This window comes from Cryptomeria japonica, chromosome 9 (assembly GCF_030272615.1).
Source record: "Cryptomeria japonica chromosome 9, Sugi_1.0, whole genome shotgun sequence".
Lineage (NCBI taxonomy): Eukaryota > Viridiplantae > Streptophyta > Pinopsida > Cupressales > Cupressaceae > Cryptomeria > Cryptomeria japonica.
In genome coordinates, this window is record NC_081413.1 from 537,762,907 (window position 1) to 537,774,975 (window position 12,069).

The window sequence follows — 12,069 nt, forward strand, 5'->3', positions numbered from 1 at the left end:
CCATAAAAATAACAACATGATTAATAGGAATCAACTGCATGGCCAATATGAAACCTTAATCACTAATAGGAGTATAGTAATAATCAAATTATTTTTTTTTTAATTTTTGATATCATGAGATTACCCCCACACCTTGCCTCGATCTTACTTTTTGTTGAGTTGCGGTGTATCAGTCTTACTCTTAGTTGAGTTGTGGGGTATAGAGGGAGCAATATGATCAGGTGAGAATACCTCGATGGATGACTAAGCTGGTTCAAAAAACCCAGCCACCAGGTAAACCCAGCTGACGAGAGTTGAACCTTGGACCTACATGGTAAGAACCCAAAGCCTTGGCACAACCTTGCCAACCATTTGAGCTATGGGCTAAAGCCCAATACTAATCAAATTGTTAGTCAATATTTTAATATTTTTTACACTTTATATACATATATGGCCTTGTATTTTTATTGTTAACATGTATGCTTTTTTTTTTAAATGATAGTGTGGAAATGAAATATAGAAAACAACTCTCTATACACCACAAAAGATATATAGTTGGAGAAAAAAAGAACACAAATTTGTTAGATAAGACTAGAAACATGTTTAGTGGTGTAGGCTTAAATAGGAAATTTGGGTTATAATAACAAATACTATTCATCTTATCAATAAATCACCTACCTCAACTTTGTGAAAAGAATCAATAAGAAGCATGGGTAATAAGAAACCCTCAAACATTTGAGGTTTTTGGTTATGATGATGTAGACACCTAAAAGTTGCACAATGAATTAAGTGAATTTTATTCATTTAATTATTCTTAATTCTTCCTATTAATTAAATTAAGATTTAATTAATATACCCTTTTTCTATCTAAGCCATTTAATTAAATTTACATTTAACTAAATACCCTCCCTCTAGCCATTTTAATTAAATTTACATTTAATTAAAGATATCAATTTATCCCCTTTCCCCTTTTAATTAAACCTACATTTAATTAAAATCTCATTTGCATTGAAATAAATCTAAATTTATTTATAAATCCCCCCACTTGCAAAATCCTACATCTCCCACTTGCGTCCTAAATCCTATTCCTAATTCTTCTAGAATTCTTCTAAACCTAATCAATTAACCCAAAACCCATCCATTATCCCTTTCCCCTAAATTTGAGGAGGTCACTTCTCAAATTTGGAGTAAAGTCTTCAAAAGGCATTAAAGCCTTTATCCATTCAACAAGCTTGTTGAATGCCCCCAAATTTGGAAGGACTCTTACAAATTTGTCCCCAAAGTCTTCATAACCATTAATGGTTAACTCAAACCCTCTTACATGGTTAAAGAATTTCCATAAACTCAACCTCCATGTAACCCAAGGGTCTCATCAAGCATTTATTGCTTTGACCATGGTTATCCTTAAATCTTTGCACAAGAGTTTATCCTTTGGGTAAAAGCTTTATCCAATGGGTAATCTTAACTTAACCTTAACCCTTAACCCATAGGGTAACCATGAGGTCTTCTCAAGCATTTAATGCTTCCTGCCTCTCCTCTCAACCCAATCTTATGTTGACAATTGTCACCATTTCATTGGTGCTAATTGCAAACATGGATTCTTAACTTTCAAACTCAACCCTTGATTGCCTCTTTCAATCCTGGCCATCCATTGCCCTATTTTTGCTATAAATAGAGCTCTCATCCCTCCATTTTCATATCATCCAAGTCTTTAGCATCATACTTATACTAAAATCCATCCAAGTTTTAAATATCATTTTATGCTCATCATTTAGCCTCTCTTTTCAATAGGAATTAATCTAAATATACATGTTTAGAGTATTTTCCTTATCATTTAGCTTAATCATAGACTAATATAGCATGTTAAGATAGTCTTGTTACTAATCTTGTCATCTTATAACTAGTTTATTGGATTTATAGGATCATGCATAGCTTAGGATGCATTTCATCTTAAAATTAACAAAAGCATCCCTCGTTCTTGCATTTGTCATCCCTAAACCATTTTGCTCAGTGATCTGAGAGCAAAAACATTGGTTTGAGGGACCGTGTAAGATAGAGAACCATGGAACCATCCTTGGGAAGTTGAGTCATTCTTCATGACTCCATAGCTTGCACCAAGAAGTCCTGTGGGTGTGTGAGCAAGGCTCCCTAGAACTCCATTTTTCACATTTCAAGTTCTATCGACCTGCTTTTCCCGCACACATTTCTGGGGCCCACCGTGAGGCATTACCCCATATATCTAATCGGTTTTGAAATATATCCACTTTTGCAAGTCCGGGGAAAACAAGAATCAGGGCGTGGGAATCATTCCCTAGTGCATCTGGTTAACAACCTAACGCATCCATTTCACTGTTCAACGCGTGGAGTCCATCACCTAACACGTCAAGTCCTTTTATTAGCGCATAAGCATATTAAATTTTTCCCGTAGGTCTCAATGCGAGAGAAAAATAGAGCAGCGCTTTCGACACACAGAGTAGCGCATCCCGAAAATAGTGTAGCGCATTGAAGACTTCTTTTAGCGCATCATGGCTACTGTGTAGCACGTACAGTTTGTTCTATAGCGCATCCAAAAAAGATAGAAATCAAAGTTCCAAAATCTATAACCGGGAATAAGAAAATAGATTTTTTGAAGTCCACCAACCATCTAACATTTTCAACTTGTCTTCTTGCAGGATTCTAACAAAATTTGTTGCAGATGGGAGCTTAAACTTAAAAAATTTAAGATAGTTAGGATTTTCACTAACTTAGTTAAGTTAGTTTAAATTTTTAAACTTCTTCTATTCTTAAAAGAATTGAACTCACTTATTTCCTTTGGGCTATAAAAAGAATCACTAAACCGAACATTTTTGGTTTTCATAGGAGAAAACCTATTTTTTTGGCTCTAAAAAGAACAAGACAAAATTTTCTTTTTGCAAAAATAGAGCTATAAAAAGAACCTCACCATCCTTTGGTGTATAAAAGGATTCATCTTCAAATTTTTGTGCAAAGGAAAGAACCTCACCTAAAAAGTTGTTGCAATCAAAGAGGGAAGTAATTCCCCTTTTGTTTACCGATTTTTCTTTGTTGACCAAAATGAACCTTTTGCTTTGTTGACTCGGTTATTTCCTTAGATTAAATAATCACTGATTTGGGGAAGTAAAATTAACACCTTGCTTTTCTACAACAACATCTCTAGGTAGAGATTAGCAAATCACTGAATTGAGGGCTTAAAAGGAACCTTGTTTGCCTTGTCTCGAAAGTGGAAGGTATATGCTCTCCCCTTAACTGGGTGATCAAAAAGCCAGACCACTCTTAAAAGCTTTCTTTACTTCAAGCATTTACATCCTTTAGTAGGCCTGCCTTCCCGAGGAGTTGGAATCAACTCTTAAAGCCTCTTATGGCCGGTGTGAAGGGAACGACCTAAGTGGGGAACAACTTTGATGCCAAGTGTTCCAACCCACTATAATCAAAAGTGGAAAGTGACGAAAGTCCTTTTCAATGGTTGCGCATAGCGATTAGCCTTCCCCCAGTATCCTCGAGATACGTAAAGCCTTTGTTCTAAAGGTTGGGAAGCCTCCTGAGGGAGTTTATCACTGACGGCTGAACAGGAAGCCTAATTACGAGCCATAGAAATAGAAACTTTGAACCGAGTCAGTAACCAGACATTTATAACATCATAGTGCAAGGGTGGGGAAGAATCCGCCCCCAAGATTACTCACCATATATCTCCCAAGATAACTACTCAATTGTAAAGCAATTCACTTTGGGTTAATTTCTGGCAAAAGGCAAAAAAATGGGCGCCCTCTAGGGGGTGACATGACTGTTTGAGCTGACGGAGTATCGAGACTAGTGGGCTATGATGTTATTTATGACCTTTGAATAAAGAGTCTTTCTGAAGTGTATTTTTCATATCCAAACCTGTTAAAACATTGAGGATTTGAACACATCCTCGCAGAACATACACTTTTTGTTAGATTAAGCAAAAATGGTTGTCTTCTTTGTGTTGTGCTTGCATTTACTACCTCAGAAAATCATCCATCAAAGCTGAAAAACTCACAATCAAATCCAAAAATTGCAGAAAAACCAACCAAAGTAAAAATCAGGGCAGATTAGCGGACAACTCCTTAGCGCTTAGAGTATTTCTGTTAGCGCATCCAAGCATCAAGTTAGCGCATCTGTTCAAAACAGTAGCGTTTTTATCCAGAGTTCAAAATAGTGTTAAACAATTAGTGCATTGGGAAAACAGTATAGCGTGTTGAAGCATCAGCTTAGCACATGGAAACCAAACTTTAGCGCATCGGGTTTAACAGTTAGCGCGTCACAGACCCATACTAGCGCATAGCTTTTCAAAACAAAGAAAACAAAATTTTAAACAGTCAAAACTTTAGCGCGTGTTTGGGGGCAGCCTAGCGCGTGTGGTCCTTATTTTAGTGTGTGAAGTAAATTTGGTAGCACATCCTATCTCTGTTTTAGTGCGTGACCAAAATAAAAAAGGCAGGGGGCAAAATAGTGAGGAATTTTAAAAATTTTGAAAACATTTTCAGAAGCCTTTTTTTCCATCAACATCATTTTTCATCAAAGCAGAGTAGCAAAAACAAAACTTTAAAAGCTATTTCTTGAGCCAAGTTTGTGTCAAAACAAACGTTGTAAAAATCCGAAACTGATCGCACGGTAAAACATATCTATCCTATCATAATCTGGAAACCTCATCACAAGTGTCAAAAGAATCCTTTACCATCTCAAAAACACTTGTTTAAAATATTTCAGGTTGTCAAATCAAGTCTCCACATCGGGAGGCTTTTATCCATATCATTTGACACACTTTGTCATGAAGGGGCATCTAAACCTTCATTTTGATAGAGTAAGACTTGAATTTTCAAAACAAGATCAACTGAATCCAAACAAATCAAAGGAAACCATTGATCACTCATGCATGACTAATCCCCATATTCTGAGAAGAAAGAATCTTTATCGTAACATCACGTTGAAGAAACAACAACCTAGTTTTTCCAAATTCATCAAGAGAAATAAGTTTTTATACATCAATCGCCAACTCTTCAAATCTCATCGAGTGTTCCTTCATCACGTCAAATGTTATATCCAAAACAAATCCAACGAATTTGACAAAGAGCCTTTAAAGACTAGGGCATATTGTCAAAAATCCGCTTTTAATCAAATCATAAACTGTGGAGGAAGGATCAATCCAGCATTCTTACCCGACGAGTGTATCACTTATAACACACCCCGACCAGAACCACCAACCCCTAAGCAACATATCGAAGAGGATTTTTTCCCCTTCGTCACTGAAAGTTTCTACTAAAATGCCTGTTACTCGCTCTCAACAAAACCAACAAAGCGAGACACACGCAGAGTCTAGTATGAATCGAAGGTTGTCAAATCCTTTTGAGGGTCCACACCTAGAGGATACTGAAATTTCTAAAGTGCTTCTTCAGGAGTGTCAGGAAAGCACTTCATTCCAAAAGCTCGTAGAAAGGCTCATGGAAAATGACAAAGAAAAATATTTGCTCATGCTCACAAGTAAAGGAGTAAAACTTCCTAAAAACCTTGACGCAAATGTGTTTAAGACACACCCTCAACATTACGAATATCAAGAATGACAATGGGAAAGAGAAGCATGTGACCCTGAACAAAACATCCTGGATCAAAACATACCAGAGCAACATACACCACTGCAAAACATCTCGGATCAAAACGTACCAGAGCAACATACACCAAGACAATACATTCCCGAACAAAACATACCATTCCAAACACCATTTCAACCCAGGATCAATACAAGGGAAGAACTTTTCCCTCAGCAAAACAATGTGCCTTTGGCTGCCCTTACTCAACAAATGCAAATGTTACAAAGACAAATGCAAGACATGCAACAAGGGACAACAATACGGTACTCTTTAAACAAAATCTGTCCTTATCCTTTTGACAGGAGATTGCACATGATTCCTTTTCCTCCAAACTCAGACGTGCCTAAATTTGACAAATACGATGGAAAAAGTGATCCTCGTGATCATGTTAGAGAATTTTGTACCATGAGTCTTGAGTTTGCTCATGATGACACCTATCTGATGAGGTTATTCCCAAGAAGCTTGGGAGGGAAAACAATGGAATGGTTATCCAAAATTACATCACCTGTCAGATCATTTGATGAATTGGTTAACAAGTTCATAACACAATACTCCTATAACATTCAACACACTATAACCATGCTAGACATCTGCAACACCAAACAAAAGAACAACGAAACATTCATGATATTCCTTCAACGCTGGTGATGTATGGTATCACGATATCCTCGAGATATTCCCGAAAAGGAGAAAATGGAAATCTTCATCAATAACTTGAATGGTGAAATGAGTTACAGGCTCAAACTCCAATGCATACCGTCTTTCGCTAAATTGATTGAAAACGACATTCAAGTAGAGGAAGCGTGTGTCAAAAAGGGAACACTCAAATTCTTCAAGGAAGGAACAAACTCATCAAACTACAATAACCAGAACAATAGCAACTTGGACAAGTCTTGATTTAGGACTCAAAACAAAAATGAAGACAACAAAGAAACACATGATCCAAAATCTAAGCAACCAGTGCTTGCATTATCTGGAAATCCTCAAGATACGAAAAATCATAAAGGTGCTAATCCAAATGCTAACACATATGCACCAAACACCAATCAAAGACAACTCAACACAAACAACACCAACGTTACTCAAAGCAAAAACACGAATCCAGGACCTAACAACAATTCACGCGACAACACAAACAATTTCCAAAAGCGTGTCTTCACACCACTGGGGCAATCACTAGAATCAACATTCAGAGAACTTCTGGCAAACAAGATTCTCTCCTTGCTTGCAATCAGCAACTATGAACCCCAAATCAAACCACCTTGGTGGAATGATTCACACTCTTGTTGATTTCCATCGTAACAAGGGTCATCGGACGAACGATTGCATGAGATTGAAAAACATTGTTCAAGACATGATTGATCGAGGTGACTTAACAGTAGATGGTCTCAAAACAAATGGTGACCACGGAGCCTTTAAAAATCCTCTTCCAAATTACAACAAAGATGGATCTTCAACCTCGAATGATACATGTGGAGCTCGTATCAACCATATCTACAATAACACCATAAATCACATATCAGCTAAAGATCATCAGGTAAACGTCATCACCATCCAAGATCAGCGTGATCATGAATCCGTCAATGTAACAACCCGAACTCAAAAATATGTCTTAAAAGGACATACCGCACCTACAACTACTACATCAAAAATCCAATATGACTTGGTTAGCCAATTATGCAAAACTCCAGCTTAGATATCCATACTAGAATTTCTGAAACTATCGCCCAAACACAAAAACATATTGGAACAAGCGCTATTGGAAACCAATGTACCTCAAGAGCTAGATGTAGACAAATTTCAAGCCATGGTCGCCCATATGACAGGACCTCAAAATCTCACCTTCTCAGAGCATGATAATACTTCCTTGAGTCATTCGCATAACACTCCTCTCCATATTGAAGTCATCGTTTATAAACACCGAGTAAAAAGAGTCTTAATAGATGGAGGAGCTGGACTTAATATATGTACTTTAAAGCTTATCCGTGCATTAGGCTTCTCAGAAGAGTCTATTGATCCCCATAAGAAGATTACCATAAAGGCATATGATGATGAGGAAAGGTCATCTAAAGGAACCGTGATGTTACCCATTCAAGTTGGACTAGTGCAAAAGGATACTATGTGTCAGGTCTTAGACATAGATCTCACCTACAATATTTTGTTAGGGCGACCCTGGATACATGAAATGTAAGCAGTGCCTTCTACGTATCACCAATGTGTCAAATTCCCTTATGACGGACAAGAGATCTCCATATCTGCTGATCACAACCCCTTTCAACATTGCAACGCAATGGGGGCAACCCAGGATAGTTTAGTTCCTCATAATAGAGAAAAGCAAAGATCCTTAACATCAGATTTACAAACAGCAAAGCCCGACTCATTATCTGGAGATTTCAAGCAAAAAATGCAAATCAAAGACCAAGGTATGGGAGAATACTCTTTAGAACCCCTGTGTTTGGCCAAATTGCCAACATCACCAAGATCTCATGGATTGCCTACTACATCAACGCATCTGGTAACTTAGCCCATCACCAAATTTGATGGTACCTTCATCCAACTGGGGACTCTAGCACATGAATCAGAAGAAAAGGACATTCTTAGCTGGTTATACAAAGATGAAGAAGAAGATAACAGAGCAGCTGCTCTGGACATTGTTCTACCAACACACCTATATGGCAAAGGATACTTAATCATGCAGCAAATGGGATATGACAGTAAAGGACCTATTAGCAAACACAAAGAAGGAGTCACTGAACCCATAGATCTTCCTTCACAGCCCAGTAGGGACAAAATAGGATTGGGTTGTAAACTTACTTTCCTATTAAGAAAGATGCCACACATAACTACAAAACCTCAATGGAAAGGAAAGAAGAAGTACAAAGAAGAATCCTAGCAGGAAGCACTATTTGAGTCAGCAGAAACAATCTGCAAAGCACGGGAACATCAAGAACAGAAGTTACATCAGGAAAAGCTTCTAAACCACAAGAAGACCATATCTGCAGTAGTAGCTCATATTCAAACACCAATATCTCAAGAACTGATAATATCATCTCCTGATACCATTGTTCCTCCCCGAGGAGGCACAGTCTATGAACAAATATAGAAAATAGAAGCAGGATTTGACACCGAATCAACAAAAACTATCAAAATGGTATCCATCATCAAAGATCTATTTTCACCATACGACATACCTGTTTACAACATTGATAGAATCTGGGATGATGCCTCAGAGACTGATTCAAATGAATATGAATGGGGTACCTGCTCAAATGCTACTGCAGATATCCCTAACAATACTGGCACCATACCCCTTTCTCAGGAAGAGCATAATGCAGAAGAAAGACCTCTTGAATTTGGACTGCAGAATATCTATGACGTCAAGGAAAGCGAACAAAAGCATTATGAACAAGTCTATACGGAAGATAATACCATCAAAGACCTCGACGAAATCCTTGACTTCTTTAAAACCAAGACCAATCACGATGAAACCTCTGTCTTGACACTTACAGTAGCAGAACTTGATCCACCAAATGATTCCTTACCGCTTGTCTTTCCTGACCTCATTGACTGGGACGAACCCGAAATACATGATATACCAATTTTCCCAGACGATGAATCTATTATCCATTACCTATGTACCGTTAATCCGAAGACAGGCTCTACCAGCAAACAAAGTAACGATGTCTGCAAACCAGGGAGTGCCAAGTCTCTCAGTCGCAAAAATGATCCAAGTAAAAGATCTGACGTTGAAAACCAATCAATGGCAGCTCTAGATCACAAAAAAGTAAAAATAAAGGACGCATCTGAGGGTGAAAACCTTTTTAAGGCACCTAAAGATGGGAGACTTGACACTCTTCCAGAGCACTTTCATGAGTGATCACCCATATTGATTGAGCCCACTCAATCAATCAACATTGGTACCACAGAAGCAGTCAAAAACATACACCTTGCAGAATCTATGACAAAGGAGGAAAGATCAACATTTATCATTTTCTTTAAAGAAAAGCAAATTAACTTTGCTTGGTCATATGCCGATATGCCCGGAGTAGATCCACACTTAATCATGCATCACTTGTCCATCTCTCCAGGAGTTAAACCAGTCAAACAAAAGCTACGAAAGATGAATCCCTAGGTGGCACTCATGGTCAAAGCTGAATTGAAGAAACTATTAGATGTCGGATTCATCGGACCCATTGACTATGCAGAATGGATTTCCAATATAGTACCAGTATCAAAACCAGATGGCAGTATCAGAATCTGCACTGATTTTAGAGATGTCAACAAAGCCTGTCCAAAAGACGACTTTCCTTTTCCCAGTATCGGCATAATTGTAGACCTCACAGCGGGCCATGCAATGCTCTCACTAATGGATGGTTTCTCAGGTTATAATCAAATCAAAATAGCCCCGGAAGATCAAGATGACACCACGTTCACCTGTCCTTGGGGCACATACTGTTGGAATGTTATGCCTTTTGGCTTAAAGAATGTAGGGGCTACTTATTAGAGAGCAATGACAATAATCTTTCATGACATGATGCACACATTTATGGAAGACTATGTGGACGATTTACTAGCTAAATCCTTCACTAGAGTAGAACATCTCGACATCCTAACAAAGATCTTTGATTGATTGGAGAAATTCCAAGTCAGGCTCAACCCTAAGAAATGTGTCTTCGGAGTTACATCAGGAAAGTTACTAGGCTACATTGTCTTAGCTAAGGGTATTGAAGTAGACCCAGCAAAGGTACAAGCCATTATGGAAATGCCACCACCAAAGAATATCAGTCAACTCAGATCTCTACAAGGATGACTTCAATCAATCAGGTGATTCATCGCTCAATTAGCTGATAAAAGTCTACCATTCAATCATTTGCTCCATAAAAATGTACCTTTCAGATGGGAGACCAAGTGTGCAGAATCTTTTTATCAAATCAAATAGTACCTGATGAATCCAATAGTTCTAGTACCACCAGTCACAGAAAAGCCCCTTATACTATATATCTCAACAACAAATATATCGCTGGGGGCACTATTGGCACAAGAAGATCAACAAGGAAAGGAGTGAGCAATCTACTACATCAGCAAGACATTGAATGGCTATGAACTCAACTACACATTCATTGAGAAGGCTTGTCTAATAGTGGTCTTCGCATCTCAGAAGTTCCGACATTATATGCTAGCACACACCATTAAGCTAGTAGCAAAAATTGATCCTCTCAAATATCTACTCAACAAAGCAACTCTTACTGGACAATTGGCTAAATGGGTCATGATTCTCAGTGAATTCGACATCCAATACATAGAAAGAAGAGCCATCAAAGGACAAGCAATTGCAGATCAACTAGCTGAAGCATCGCTACCAGGAAAACAAACTATGGAGATTGAATTTCCGAACAGGGACATTCTTGCTATTTCTACCAAACAATGGACCCTATACTTTGATGGATCCTACACCCAACACGGTTCAGGTGCTAGCATTCTTTTCATCACTCCTGAAGGACACACCATACCAAGATCATATAGGCTTATGTTCCCATGCATGAATAATGTGGTTGAATATGAGGCATTGGTTATAGGCATCAAAATGGCCGTAGAATGGAAAATCACCGAGTTAATGGTCTATGGAGATTCACAACTAGTCATCAATCAAGTCAAGAACGACTATCAAACAAAGGATGACAAGCTACTACCCTACAAACGAATGGTGGATGACTTCAAGAAATATTTTGTACACATCACCTTCGAGCAAATACCAAGGATGCACAACAAAGCAGTCGATGCCATGGCTACTATCGCTTCATTACTACAAATTCCAAAGCAACAGAGTCGTTATGAGTTTTTGGTAGAGCAACTGTTCTCCCTAGCCTATGACCACTCTCAATCCCATGTCGTCTACGCCTTAACTGGTTCGAATTCCCCTTTATATGGACCGATTTATGATTATCTAAAGAACAACATCTTACCCATTGACCAATCCCGTAACCAAAAATGTAATTTTATCTAACAAGCTGCCCGTTATACCCTTACTGTTGATACTTTGTACCATCGAGGTCTAGATGGTACTCTTCTTCGTTGCCTTGATTGTAATGATTCTGATTCCGCTTTACATGAGCTTCACGAAGGTATTTGTGGAACACATTCAAGTGGGACTACTCTTGCTAAAAAGATTCTAAGGATGGGATACTACTGGCCTACAATGGAGAAAGATTCTTACCACTTTGCCAAGAAATGTCCTAAATGCCAGATCCATGGCAATCTGATACATGCACCAACACAGGAACTATAGCCATTTACAACATCCTGGCCCTTTTGTTAGTGGGGATTGAACTTGGTTGGCAAAATTCATCCTTCATCTTCAAATGGACACAAGTTCATTATAACTGCAACAGAATACTTTACCAAGTGGATAGAAGCAGTCCCCATGACCACAATAACTGGAAAACAAATTGCATCTTTTATCCTAAAC